The sequence below is a fragment of the Aulonocara sp. 'chitande type north' Nkhata Bay genome, linkage group LG4 (genome assembly GCF_057382095.1).
Source record: "Aulonocara sp. 'chitande type north' Nkhata Bay isolate Kocher_YH1m ecotype deep benthic linkage group LG4, A_spYH_male_GT1.1, whole genome shotgun sequence".
NCBI classification, from domain to species: Eukaryota; Metazoa; Chordata; class Actinopteri; order Cichliformes; family Cichlidae; genus Aulonocara; species Aulonocara sp. 'chitande type north' Nkhata Bay.
In genome coordinates this window covers 14,327,596-14,341,441 of record NC_141347.1, presented here as the reverse complement: position 1 = coordinate 14,341,441, position 13,846 = coordinate 14,327,596, and the positions used below count along the sequence as shown (strand labels likewise).

Sequence of the window (13,846 nt, the reverse complement as noted above, 5' to 3'; positions counted from 1 at the left end):
AAGCTTGTGATCTTTCCTTCCTTCCATCCTTCTTTCCTTTGTGACAAAGCTTGTGATCCTTCCTTCCATCCTTCTTTCCTTTGTGACAATGCATGTGATCCTTCCTTCCATCCTTCTTTCCTTTGTGACAAAGCTTGTGATCCTTCCTTCCATCCTTCTTTCCTTAGTTTAGTTTTAGTTTTCAGATTTATTTGTCATATGCAAGTTAGCACAGGGTCAACATTGCACTGAAAAAAAGGGACTGGCCATCTCTTGGATTTATGTAAGCATCTTGCATGTATTTAACACAATTGCCTCATGTTTTAAAGATAAATGTAACTATATAGTGTAAAAACTACATGATATGCAGAAAGGGTGTATTAAATTGTTCATATCATGTTCAGGTGAAGTAAGTCAATAAGATAGCAACGTTAAATCTCGTGAAACCACGCGTGATTTCATCTCGCGGGCTTTGGATCGTGGTTTAAAAAATGCATCCATCTCAGTCAAGTCGAGCAGCCAACTCTACGTTTTTTGGTATGTCTTGATTTTTTGAATTAATATTTACCATATTTCAGCCAAATGTAGTTAAACGTCTAAAGTGCCGCCATGTAACATGCTAAAAAAGAGCCGTTAGCTTATTTGCTGTTTTATCTGTTATCAAAGAATTGGCGCTTTTTCATTTGAATTTGTCTTTGGCACAAGAGCCGTAATATCACATTAAACCTAATTACGAGGCACTCATAACATAATTTGGTTTTCTGTGTGAATAGATTTGTCAACTGACTCTTCAGTTACATTGTGTATTTACTGCACCGTGGTGTTAGTGAGATTTTGGACATTGAACAGCTTTAGCTAATATCATCAGCGGTATTATGCTAGCTTACATCCCTACCCCTCCTGCCCTCACCTGCTGTCCTTTTGTTTTTGTTTTTGTTTTTGTTGATGCACATTGAGAGACCACATCTATTCTGCATTTCACCAGGAGTCAGCTGATGGATTGTGGGTTCAAGGTGTTATGGTAAGAAAGTATATTCTATTTTCGCTTAAGGTTTCTGTAACTTAATTATAATAGGTTTTTTATAATTATTAGGTGCATGCATACTCAAATAGACCACCCTATTAATACAACTGAGAAATCCAAAATCTGCCATAGGTTTAACTTATACCTGTATGTATTGTCAGAAAGGTGATTACTGGACTCACATTAATGCACACTTGAACTAAAATGAGGTTGTAACTTGTGGGTTCTTGGGTTGCAAATCAGAAATAAACATCTTTGGATTTTTTTAATCCCATAAGATCTGGAAACACAGTTTTTATTCAACAAAACATTACTGATTATTAACCAAGCACAGTGCCTGCTGTTATTTCAAAATAATTTTATGTCATTTCAGATGAAATGCAGCATTCCAGTGCATCCCAACCATGCCTTTACAGTCAAGGTTTCTGACGGAGCTGAGTTTCTCTCTGACAGTCTGCTGAAAGTGTTTGCAAAGTGATTGGGGGAACAGGACACAAAGCTAAAGGATGTAGCTGCCATGATGACAGTAAGAACTTTAAAATTCTTTAACTACAAAGTGTATATGTATTGCATTAGGTCAGTAAAAGATTTTTATGCTGCATCCATTGAAACAGTCAACTATTACCTGTGAGTACTGATTCCACCGAAAGGATGCCATAATTTTCGTCATGCATTTACTGGCCCACTGAGAAAAATTGATCTTTTTAAAAAAATAAATGTTCTGGAAACGATATATCCATAAAGTTGATGTCAAACAGGAACTTTTGATATTGCTTTGTAGATGCTGGTGTTGCATGTTGACTGGTTTAAGTTTTGGTCTGGGATCATTTTCTTCTGTGCTACTGAAAAGTTCACAAATCTCTGTTTTCTTTGTTATAATACTTTAGGATGACATTAATGCTCAAAGGGAGTCTCATCAAAGTGCTCCGCATCTGTGTGAAAGACAATTGCAACATCTTGGTGCAGGAGTTCATGGTGAGTGTTTTATGAGTAGATTGTGGCTTTGCAACATTTAAAAATGCATTTAGTTATCCACTTGATCCTCATTGGACCAGTTAGGACCAGTAGTCCTCTTTAATAATTTGAAGTTCACATGAGGCCTGGTAGTGAACTCAGCCGCCGGCCCTTGAGGCCCCACCCCTGTATTAGGGGTCACATCAGTGTGAAAAAACTTTAAATTTGTCATTCTAGTGAACAAAGGAAAATCCCACCAATATTTACATTAGCTTTTGTTTGAAAAAAAAAAAAGACCAACAGCTAACCAAATTGTGGGGCTGAAAGTCTAAATTCTAACATCTTCTGAGTGACAAAACCTGGATTTCTGATGGGCCGGTGTCTTTCTAAGAAAAACTAATGTAAAGCATTTGAAATTATGTTTTTCACCCTCTCTTAGAAACTCTGTTAGACCATGAATGGCAGCATGGCAGGCCACTCTTTGGCTATAGCTATTTACTATGTTGCTTGCATTGGTTTAAATTACTCTAACATTAGAACTGGTAGATTCAAAAGAGATGAGTTTAAAAAGGAATCTTAAAGAAATGTTTTGTGTTTAACCAGGACTTGACTGAGGCCACTGCACAGATTGAGAAAACCACAATGAACATCTGTCTCCAGAGGATGCACCAGGCAATGACTTTTCTGACGTTGGCATCATCATCGAGGGTATAGTAGTTCTTCAAGATCTGGATAACGTGACCTTTGCAGTAGCCATGCTGTTTGGACCTTTTTTATTCCTTCAACATGAGTTACCCATCACAACTCTGCTACACTTTTGAGGTGATTCAAAGGGTGGTAATGGAGTTGGATGCAACTCAGCTCTCAAGAAAAGCTCACAACTAAGACAAAACTGCTCCTGCAACGAAGCTCACTGTTATGCATGTGAGGTGACCAGCTCTAGGTGAGAGGACATTTAAATCTCACACTTGTTCTGCTGCATTTTTGAAGCTCAATTCCAGGAACAGATCGCAGGGTTCATTTTTATATACACTGCAACTGCCATGAGGACGAGCCGTTTTTTTGTTGTTGTTGTTGTTTGTTTTTCCTTTTGCTCTGTACAAGTTCTGTTTGTCTGTTTGGCAGCATTTTTAAATTTCTCTTTGTATTTTTTCTTTCTTTTACTAGTGAAGAGATGTAGCATGAACAGTTATGCAGTCTAAATATCCCATATGGGCCGTGTGAAATGGTATTTTCAGTTTCATTCAGTTGAAGTAAGGAACGCTGAATATTTCTAAGTGTGCTGTTTTGAACCAAGATGTCACAGTATGATCAGTGCCGTAATTTTTGACAGTCACTGTATCAATGTTATTTTTGCATCTCTTGAATAAAGGTTTTGACCTGCAAGTGCTAATTTCTTTAGTTATTGGGGTAAAATGGGTAATGTTAATAGGAAGGTGTTTGCCAATTCAGTAACCTAATTTAATGTTAATGGAAACTAACATTACCTCAAATTGTTTAGTTATAATTGTTGTTTAACTGCATCTTGACGTCAGAGGCCTTAAATAGAATGTTTTGTATTGTTCTTTCCCAACATTTTTCAAAAGAAAGAGTCTAATTTCTTTGCTGTGATTGATTCCAGAGAACACGGAAGAACTGACATTATTTAACTGTTGATTTATATAGATTCAGTAGAGGAGTAATGTCAGTTTAATTCTTTACCTACTGTCAATGCAGTGAAATTAGACATTTTGTTTTGAAAGGTTACTGGTGGATGCCAGCAACCATCTTGGAAGAGAACAATATAATCTGTTATAAGGCCTCCATTTGAAAATTGTGTATTTGATACTAGAATATAATAGCAAAATGTAATTTGAAGATAACATGTAGTATTTAAGTGACCAAGTAGTATTGGGTAAAAGTTATTGAATGGTGTTGGGATAAAGTGAGAAAATTGTGAAGGATTAAAATATTTCAAGAGCTCAAATTACTTCATCAAAACATGTTTAAGTCACATTTTATCAACACAAATTGCACAGGTTTATTGAACATGAATAAATTGTGTTAATTTAACTCAATTGTTTAAGTTGCTGCCAAAGCAAAACATCTGTGTGCAACAAATGTCCACCATTGAATTAAGTAAATCCAACAACATATTTTTTTCAGTGTGCAATTAAATGTGTTTGACGAGCAGCAGTCACTCAGCAGCATGCACAGTAGGATAAAATATATTAAAATAAAATAAAATAATAAAGAAAATAGAAAAATAGCAAGGAGCAAAATATTAGAGAGACATGGTAAAAGAGAAAAGATGACTGAATATATACGTATCTATAAATATAAATATATGTACATTAGTGATTAAATAAGAAAATCTTGAAAAGAAATATGACGGGAGGGCAGATGGGATATTGCACAGGAATGAGCAGCAGAAAATTAAAGTATTGCACTTGTGACAAAGCTTGTGATCTTTCCTTCCTTCCATCCTTCTTTCCTTTGTGACAAAGCTTGTGATCCTTCCTTCCTTCCTTCCATCCTTCTTTCCTTTGTGACATTGCATGTGATCCTTCCTTCCATCCTTCTTTCCTTTGTGACAAAGCTTGTGATCCTTCCTTCCATCCTTCTTTCCTTTTTGACAAAGCTTGTGATCCATCCTTCCATCCTTCTTTCCTTTGTGACAATGCATGTGATCCTTCCTTCCATCCTTCTTTCCTTTGTGACAATGCATGTGATTCTTCCTTCCATCCTTCTTTCCTTTGTGACATTGCATGTCATCCTGCCTTCCATCGTTCTTTCCTTTGTGACAATGCATGTGATCCTTCCTTCCATCCTTCTTTCCTTTGTGACAATGCTTGTGATCCTTCCTTCCATCCTTCTTTCCTTTGTGACAATGCATGTGATCCTTCCTTCCATCCTTCTTTCCTTTGTGACAAAGCTTGTGATCCTTCCTTCCATCCTTCTTTCCTTTGTGACAAAGCTTGTGATCCATCCTTCCATCCTTCTTTCCTTTGTGACAATGCATGTCATCCTGCCTTCCATCCTTCTTTCCTTTGTGACAATGCATGTGATCCTTCCTTCCATCCTTCTTTCCTTTGTGACAATGCTTGTGATCCTTCCTTCCATCCTTCTTTCCTTTGTGACAATGCATGTGATCCTTCCTTCCATCCTTCTTTCCTTTGTGACAATGCATGTGATTCTTCCTTCCATCCTTCTTTCCTTTGTGACATTGCATGTCATCCTGCCTTCCATCATTCTTTCCTTTGTGACAATGCTTGTGATCCTTCCTTCCATCCTTCTTTCCTTTGTGACAATGCTTGTGATCCTTCCTTCCTTCCATCCTTCTTTCCTTTGTGACAATGCATGTGATCCTTCCATCCATCCTTCTTTCCTTTGTGACAAAGCTTGTGATCTTTCCTCCCATCCTTCTTTCCTTTGTGACAAAGCTTGTGATCCTTCCTTCCATCTTTCTTTCCTTTGTGACAAAGCTTGTGATCTTTCCTTCCATCCTTCTTTCCTTAGTTTAGTTTCAGTTTTCAGATTTATTTGTCATATGCAAGTTAGCACAGGGTCAACATTGCAATTAAATGTGTTTGACGAGCAGCAGTCACTCAGCAGCATGCACAGTAGGAGAAAATATATTAAAATAAAATAAAACAATAAAGAAAATAGAAAAATAGTAAGGAGCAAAATATTAGAGAGACATGGTAAAAGAGAAAAGATGACTGAATATATATGTATCTATAAATATAAATATATGTACATTAGTGATTAAATAAGAAAATCTTGAAAAGAAATATGACGGGAGGGCAGATGGGATATTGCACAGGAATGAGCAGCAGAAAATTAAAGTATTGCACTTGTGACAAAGCTTGTGATCTTTCCTTCCTTCCATCCTTCTTTCCTTTGTGACAATGCATGTAATCCTTCCTTCCATCCTTCTTTCCTTTGTGACAATGCTTGTGATCCTTCCTTCCATCCTTCTTTCCTTTGTGACAATGCATGTGATTCTTCCTTCCATCGTTCTTTCCTTTGTGACATTGCATGTCATCCTGCCTTCCATCGTTCTTTCCTTTGTGACAATGCATGTGATCTTTCCTTCCATCCTTCTTTCCTTTGTGACAATGCATGTGATCCTTCCTTCCATCCTTCTTTCCTTTGTGACAATGCATGTGATTCTTCCTTTCATCCTTCTTTCCTTTGTGACAATGCTTGTGATCCTTCCTTCATCCTTCTTTCCTTTGTGACAAAGCTTGTGATCCTTCCTTCCATCCTTCTTTCCTTTGTGACAAAGCTTGTGATCCTTCCTTCCATCCTTCTTTCCTTTGTGACAAAGCTTGTGATCCTTCCTTCCATCCTTCTTTCCTTTGTGACAATGCATGTGATCCTTCCTTCCATCCTTCTTTCCTTTGTGACAATGCTTGTCATCCTGCCTTCCATCGTTCTTTCCTTTGTGACAATGCATGTGATCCTTCCTTCCATCCTTCTTTCCTTTGTGACAATGCATGTGATCCTTCCTTCTATCCTTCTTTCCTTTGTGACAATGCATGTGATCCTTCCTTCCATCCTTCTTTCCTTTGTGACAATGCTTGTGATTCTTCCTTCCATCCTTCTTTCCTTTGTGACAATGCATGTGATCCTTCCTTCCATCCTTCTTTCCTTTGTGACAATGCATGTGATTCTTCCTTCCATCCTTCTTTCCTTTGTGACATTGCATGTCATCCTGCCTTCCATCGTTCTTTCCTTTGTGACAATGCATGTGATCCTTCCTTCCATCCTTCTTTCCTTTGTGAGAATGCTTGTGATCCTTCCTTCCATCCTTCTTTCCTTTGTGACAATGCATGTGATCCTTCCTTCCATCCTTCTTTCCTTTGTGACAATGCATGTGATTCTTCCTTCCATCCTTCTTTCCTTTGTGACATTGCATGTCATCCTGCCTTCCATCGTTCTTTCCTTTGTGACAATGCATGTGATCCTTCCTTCCATCCTTCTTTCCTTTGTGACAATGCTTGTGATCCTTCCTTCCTTCTTTCCTTTGTGACAAAGCTTGTGATCCTTCCTTCCATCCTTCTTTCCTTTGTGACAAAGCTTGTGATCCTTCCTTCCATCCTTCTTTCCTTTGTGACAAAGCTTGTGATACATCCTTCTATCCTTCTTTCCTTTGTGACAATGCATGTGATCCTTCCTTCCATCCTTCTTTCCTTTGTGACAATGCATGTGATTCTTCCTTCCATCCTTCTTTCCTTTGTGACATTGCATGTCATCCTGCCTTCCATCGTTCTTTCCTTTGTGACAATGCATGTGATCCTTCCTTCCATCCTTCTTTCCTTTGTGACAATGCTTGTGATCCTTCCTTCCATCCTTCTTTCCTTTGTGACAATGCATGTGATTCTTCCTTCCATCCTTCTTTCCTTTGTGACATTGCATGTCATCCTGCCTTCCATCATTCTTTCCTTTGTGACAATGCATGTGATCCTTCCTTCCATCCTTCTTTCCTTTGTGACAATGCATGTGATTCTTCCTTCCATCCTTCTTTCCTTTGTGACATTGCATGTCATCCTGCCTTCCATCGTTCTTTCCTTTGTGACAATGCATGTGATCCTTCCTTCCATCCTTCTTTCCTTTGTGACAATGCTTGTGATCCTTCCTTCCATCCTTCTTTCCTTTGTGACAATGCTTGTGATTCTTCCTTCCTTCCATCCTTCTTTCCTTTGTGACAATGCATGTGATCCTTCCATCCATCCTTCTTTCCTTTGTGACAAAGCTTGTGATCTTTCCTCCCATCCTTCTTTCCTTTGTGACAAAGCTTGTGATCCTTCCTTCCATCCTTCTTTCCTTTGTGACAAAGCTTGTGATCTTTCCTTCCATCCTTCTTTCCTTAGTTTAGTTTCAGTTTTCAGATTTATTTGTCATATGCAAGTTAGCACAGGGTCAACATTGCAATTAAATGTGTTTGACGAGCAGCAGTCACTCAGCAGCATGCACAGTAGGAGAAAATATATTAAAATAAAATAAAACAATAAAGAAAATAGAAAAATAGTAAGGAGCAAAATATTAGAGAGACATGGTAAAAGAGAAAAGATGACTGAATATATATGTATCTATAAATATAAATATATGTACATTAGTGATTAAATAAGAAAATCTTGAAAAGAAATATGACGGGATGCCAGATGGGATATTGCACAGGAATGAGCAGCAGAAAATTAAAGTATTGCACTTGTGACAAAGCTTGTGATCTTTCCTTCCTTCCATCCTTCTTTCCTTTGTGACAATGCTTGTGATCCTTCCTTCTATCCTTCTTTCCTTTGTGACAATGCATGTGATCCTTCCTTCCATCCTTCTTTCCTTTGTGACAATGCTTGTGATTCTTCCTTCCATCCTTCTTTCCTTTGTGACAATGCATGTGATCCTTCCTTCCATCCTTCTTTCCTTTGTGACAATGCATGTGATCCTTCCTTCCATCCTTCTTTCCTTTGTGACAATGCATGTGATCCTTCCTTCCATCCTTCTTTCCTTTGTGAAAAAAGCTTGTGATCCTTCCTTCCATCCTTCTTTCCTTTGTGACAAAGCTTGTGATCCATCCTTCCATCCTTCTTTCCTTTGTGACAATGCATGTGATTCTTCCTTCCATCGTTCTTTCCTTTGTGACAATGCATGTGATCCTTCCTTCCATCCTTCTTTCCTTTGTGACAATGCTTGTGATCCTTCCTTCCATCCTTCTTTCCTTTGTGACAATGCATGTGATCCTTCCTTCCATCCTTCTTTCCTTTGTGACAATGCATGTGATTCTTCCTTCCATCCTTCTTTCCTTTGTGACATTGCATGTCATCCTGCCTTCCATCGTTCTTTCCTTTGTGACAATGCTTGTGATCCTTCCTTCCATCCTTCTTTCCTTTGTGACAATGCATGTGATTCTTCCTTCCATCCTTCTTTCCTTTTTGACATTGCATGTCATCCTGCCTTCCATCGTTCTTTCCTTTGTGACAATGCATGTGATCCTTCCTTCCATCCTTCTTTCCTTTGTGACAATGCATGTGATTCTTCCTTCCATCCTTCTTTCCTTTGTGACATTGCATGTCATCCTGCCTTCCATCGTTCTTTCCTTTGTGACAATGCATGTGATCCTTCCTTCCATCCTTCTTTCCTTTGTGACAATGCATGTTATTCTTCCTTCCATCCTTCTTTCCTTTGTGACAATGCTTGTGATCCTTCCTTCCTTCCATCCTTCTTTTCTTTGTGACAATGCATGTGATCCTTCCATCCATCCTTCTTTCCTTTGTGACAAAGCTTGTGATCTTTCCTCCCATCCTTCTTTCCTTTGTGACAAAGCTTGTGATCCTTCCTTCCATCCTTCTTTCCTTTGTGACAAAGCTTGTGATCTTTCCTTCCATCCTTCTTTCCTTAGTTTAGTTTCAGTCTTCAGATTTATTTGTCATATGCAAGTTAGCACAGGGTCAACATTGCAATTAAATGTGTTTGACGAGCAGCAGTCACTCAGCAGCATGCACAGTAGGAGAAAATATATTAAAATAAAATAAAACAATAAAGAAAATAGAAAAATAGTAAGGAGCAAAATATTAGAGAGACATTGTAAAAGAGAAAAGTTGACTGAATATATATGTATCTATAAATATAAATATATGTACATTAGTGATTAAATAAGAAAATCTTGAAAAGAAATATGACGGGAGGGCAGATGGGATATTGCACAGGAATGAGCAGCAGAAAATTAAAGTATTGCACTTGTGACAAAGCTTGTGATATTTCCTTCCTTCCATCCTTCTTTCCTTTGTGACAAAGCTTGTGATCCTTCCTTCCTTTCTTCCATCCTTCTTTCCTTTGTGACAAAGCTTGTGATCCTTCCTTCCTTCCTTCCATCCTTCTTTCCTTTGTGACATTGCATGTGATCCTTCCTTCCATCCTTCTTTCCTTTGTGACAAAGCTTGTGATCCTTCCTTCCATCCTTCTTTCCTTTGTGACAAAGCTTGTGATCCTTCCTTCCATCCTTCTTTCCTTTGTGACAATGCATGTGATCCTTCCTTCCATCCTTCTTTCCTTTGTGACAATGCATGTGATTCTTCCTTCCATCCTTCTTTCCTTTGTGACATTGCTTGTGATCCTTCCTTCCATCCTTCTTTCCTTTGTGACAATGCATGTGATCCTTCCTTCCATCCTTCTTTCCTTTGTGACAATGCATGTGATTCTTCCTTACATCCTTCTTTCCTTTGTGACAATGCTTGTGATCCTTCCTTCCATCCTTCTTTCCTTTGTGACAATGCATGTGATTCTTCCTTCCATCCTTCTTTCCTTTGTGACATTGCATGTCATCCTGCCTTCCATCGTTCTTTCCTTTGTGACAATGCATGTGATCCTTCCTTCCATCCTTCTTTCCTTTGTGACAATGCATGTGATTCTTCCTTCCATCCTTCTTTCCTTTGTGACATTGCATGTCATCCTGCCTTCCATCCTTCTTTCCTTTGTGACAATGCATGTGATCCTTCCTTCCATCCTTCTTTCCTTTGTGACAATGCTTGTGATCCTTCCTTCCATCCTTCTTTCCTTTGTGACAATGCTTGTGATCCTTCCTTCCTTCCATCCTTCTTTCCTTTGTGACAATGCATGTGATCCTTCCATCCATCCTTCTTTCCTTTGTGACAAAGCTTGTGATCTTTCCTCCCATCATTCTTTCCTTTGTGACAAAGCTTGTGATCCTTCCTTCCATCCTTCTTTCCTTTGTGACAATGCATGTGATTCTTCCTTCCATCCTTCTTTCCTTTGTGACATTGCATGTCATCCTGCCTTCCATCGTTCTTTCCTTTGTGACAATGCATGTGATCCTTCCTTCCATCCTTCTTTCCTTTGTGACAATGCATGTGATTCTTGCTTCCATCCTTCTTTCCTTTGTGACATTGCATGTCATCCTGCCTTCCATCGTTCTTTCCTTTGTGACAATGCATGTGATCCTTCCTTCCATCCTTCTTTCCTTTGTGACAATGCTTGTGATCCTTCCTTCCTTCCATCGTTCTTTCCTTTGTGACAATGCATGTGATCCTTCCATCCATCCTTCTTTCCTTTGTGACAAAGCTTGTGATCTTTCCTCCCATCCTTCTTTCCTTTGTGACAAAGCTTGTGATCCTTCCTTCCATCCTTCTTTCCTTTGTGACAATGCTTGTGATCCTTCCTTCCATCCTTCTTTCCTTAGTTTAGTTTCAGTTTTCAGATTTATTTGTCATATGCAAGTTAGCACAGGGTCAACATTGCAATTAAATGTGTTTGACGAGCAGCAGTCACTCAGCAGAATGCACAGTAGGAGAAAATATATTAAAATAAAATAAAACAATAAAGAAAATAGAAAAATAGTAAGGAGCAAAATATTAGAGAGACATGGTAAAAGAGAAAAGATGACTCACTATATATGTATCTATAAATATAAATATATGTACATTAGTGATTAAATAAGAAAATCTTGAAAAGAAATATGACAGGAGGGCAGATGGGATATTGCACAGGAATGAGCAGCAGAAAATTAAAGTATTGCACTTGTGACAAAGCTTGTGATCTTTCCTTCCTTCCACCCTTCTTTCCTTTGTGACAAAGCTTGTGATCCTTCCTTCCATCCTTCTTTCCTTTGTGACAATGCTTGTGATCCTTCCTTCCATCCTTCTTTCCTTTGTGACAATGCTTGTGATCCTTCCTTTTATCCTTCTTTCCTTTGTGACAATGCATGTGATCCTTCCTTCCATTCTTCTTTCCTTTGTGACAATGCTTGTGATTCTTCCTTCCATCCTTCTTTCCTTTGTGACAATGCATGTGATCCTTCCTTCCATCCTTCTTTCCTTTGTGACAATGCATGTGATTCTTCCTTCCATCCTTCTTTCCTTTGTGACATTGCATGTCATCCTGCCTTCCATCGTTCTTTCCTTTGTGACAATGCATGTGATCCTTCCTTCCATCCTTCTTTCCTTTGTGACAATGCTTGTGATCCTTCCTTCCATCCTTCTTTCCTTTGTGACAATGCATGTGATCCTTCCTTCCATCCTTCTTTCCTTTGTGACAATGCATGTGATTCTTCCTTCCATCCTTCTTTCCTTTGTGACATTGCATGACATCCTGCCTTCCATCGTTCTTTCCTTTGTGACAATGCATGTGATCCTTCCTTCCATCCTTCTTTCCTTTGTGACAATGCTTGTGATCCTTCCTTCCATCCTTCTTTCCTTTGTGACAATGCTTGTGATCCTTCCTTCCATCCTTCTTTCCTTTGTGACAATGCATGTGATTCTTCCTTCCATCCTTCTTTCCTTTGTGACATTGCATGTCATCCTGCCTTCCATCGTTCTGTCCTTTGTGACAATGCATGTGATCCTTCCTTCCATCCTTCTTTCCTTTGTGACAATGCATGTGATTCTTCCTTCCATCCTTCTTTCCTTTGTGACATTGCATGTCATCCTGCCTTCCATCGTTCTTTCCTTTGTGACAATGCATGTGATCCTTCCTTCCATCCTTCTTTCCTTTGTGACAATGCTTGTGATCCTTCCTTCCATCGTTCTTTCCTTTGTGACAATGCTTGTGATCCTTCCTTCCTTCCATCCTTCTTTCCTTTGTGACAATGCATGTGATCCTTCCATCCATCCCTCTTTCCTTTGTGACAAAGCTTGTGATCTTTCCTCCCATCCTTCTTTCCTTTGTGACAAAGCTTGTGATCCTTCCTTCCATCCTTCTTTCCTTTGTGACAAAGCTTGTGATCTTTCCTTCCATCCTTCTTTCCTTAGTTTAGTTTCAGTTTTCAGAATTATTTGTCATATGCAAGTTAGCACAGGGTCAACATTGCAATTAAATGTGTTTGACGAGCAGCAGTCACTCAGCAGCATGCACAGTAGGAGAAAATATATTAAAATAAAATAAAACAATAAAGAAAATAGAAAAATAGTAATGAGCAAAATATTAGAGAGACATGGTAAAAGAGAAAAGATGACTGAATATATATGTATCTATAAATATAAATATATGTACATTAGTGATTAAATAAGAAAATCTTGAAAAGAAATATGACGGGAGGGCAGATGGGATATTGCACAGGAATGAGCAGCAGAAAATTAAAGTATTGCACTTGTGACAAAGCCTGTGATCTTTCCTTCCTTCCATCCTTCTTTCCTTTGTGACAAAGCTTGTGATCCTTCCTTCCATCCTTCTTTCCTTTGTGACAATGCATGTGATCCTTCCTTCCATCCTTCTTTCCTTTGTGACAATGCATGTAATCCTTCCTTCCATCCTTCTTTCCTTTGTGACAATGCTTGTGATCCTTCCTTCCATCCTTCTTTCCTTTGTAACAATGCATGTGATCCTTCCTTCAATCCTTCTTTCCTTTGTGACAATGCATGTGATCCTTCCTTCCACCCTTCTTTCCTTTGTGACAATGCATGTGATCCTTCCTTCCATCCTTCTTTCCTTTGTGACAAAGCTTGTGATCCTTCCTTCCTTCCTTCCATCCTTCTTTCCTTTGTGACAAAGCTTGTGATCCTTCCTTCCTTCCTTCCGTCCTTCTTTCCTTTGTGACATTGCATGTGATCCTTCCTTCCATCCTTCTTTCCTTTGTGACAAAGCTTGTGATCCTTCCTTCCATCCTTCTTTCCTTTGTGACAAAGCTTGTGATCCATCCTTCCATCCTTCTTTCCTTTGTGACAATGCATGTGATCCTTCCTTCCATCCTTCTTTCCTTTGTGACATTGCTTGTGATCCTTCCTTCCATCCTTCTTTCCTTTGTGACAATGCATGTGATCCTTCCTTCCATCCTTCTTTCCTTTGTGACAAAGTTTGTGATCCTTCCTTCCATCCTTCTTTCCTTTGTGACATTGCATGTCATCCTGCCTTCCATCGTTCTTTCCTTTGTGACAATGCATGTGATCCTTCCTT

The 13,846-nt window shown here is 38.8% G+C and overlaps 1 long non-coding RNA gene across 1 annotated transcript; it reads left to right on the top strand.

Moving 5' to 3' along the window:
* Positions 1-231: 231 nt before the first annotated feature.
* On the top strand, positions 232-3,463 carry LOC147332188 (uncharacterized). Its single transcript, XR_015128781.1, has 4 exons — positions 232-1,000; positions 1,377-1,529; positions 1,891-1,978; positions 2,561-3,463. It is a non-coding gene; the product is annotated as an uncharacterized LOC147332188 (long non-coding RNA).
* The last annotated feature ends 10,383 nt before the right edge of the window (positions 3,464-13,846 follow it).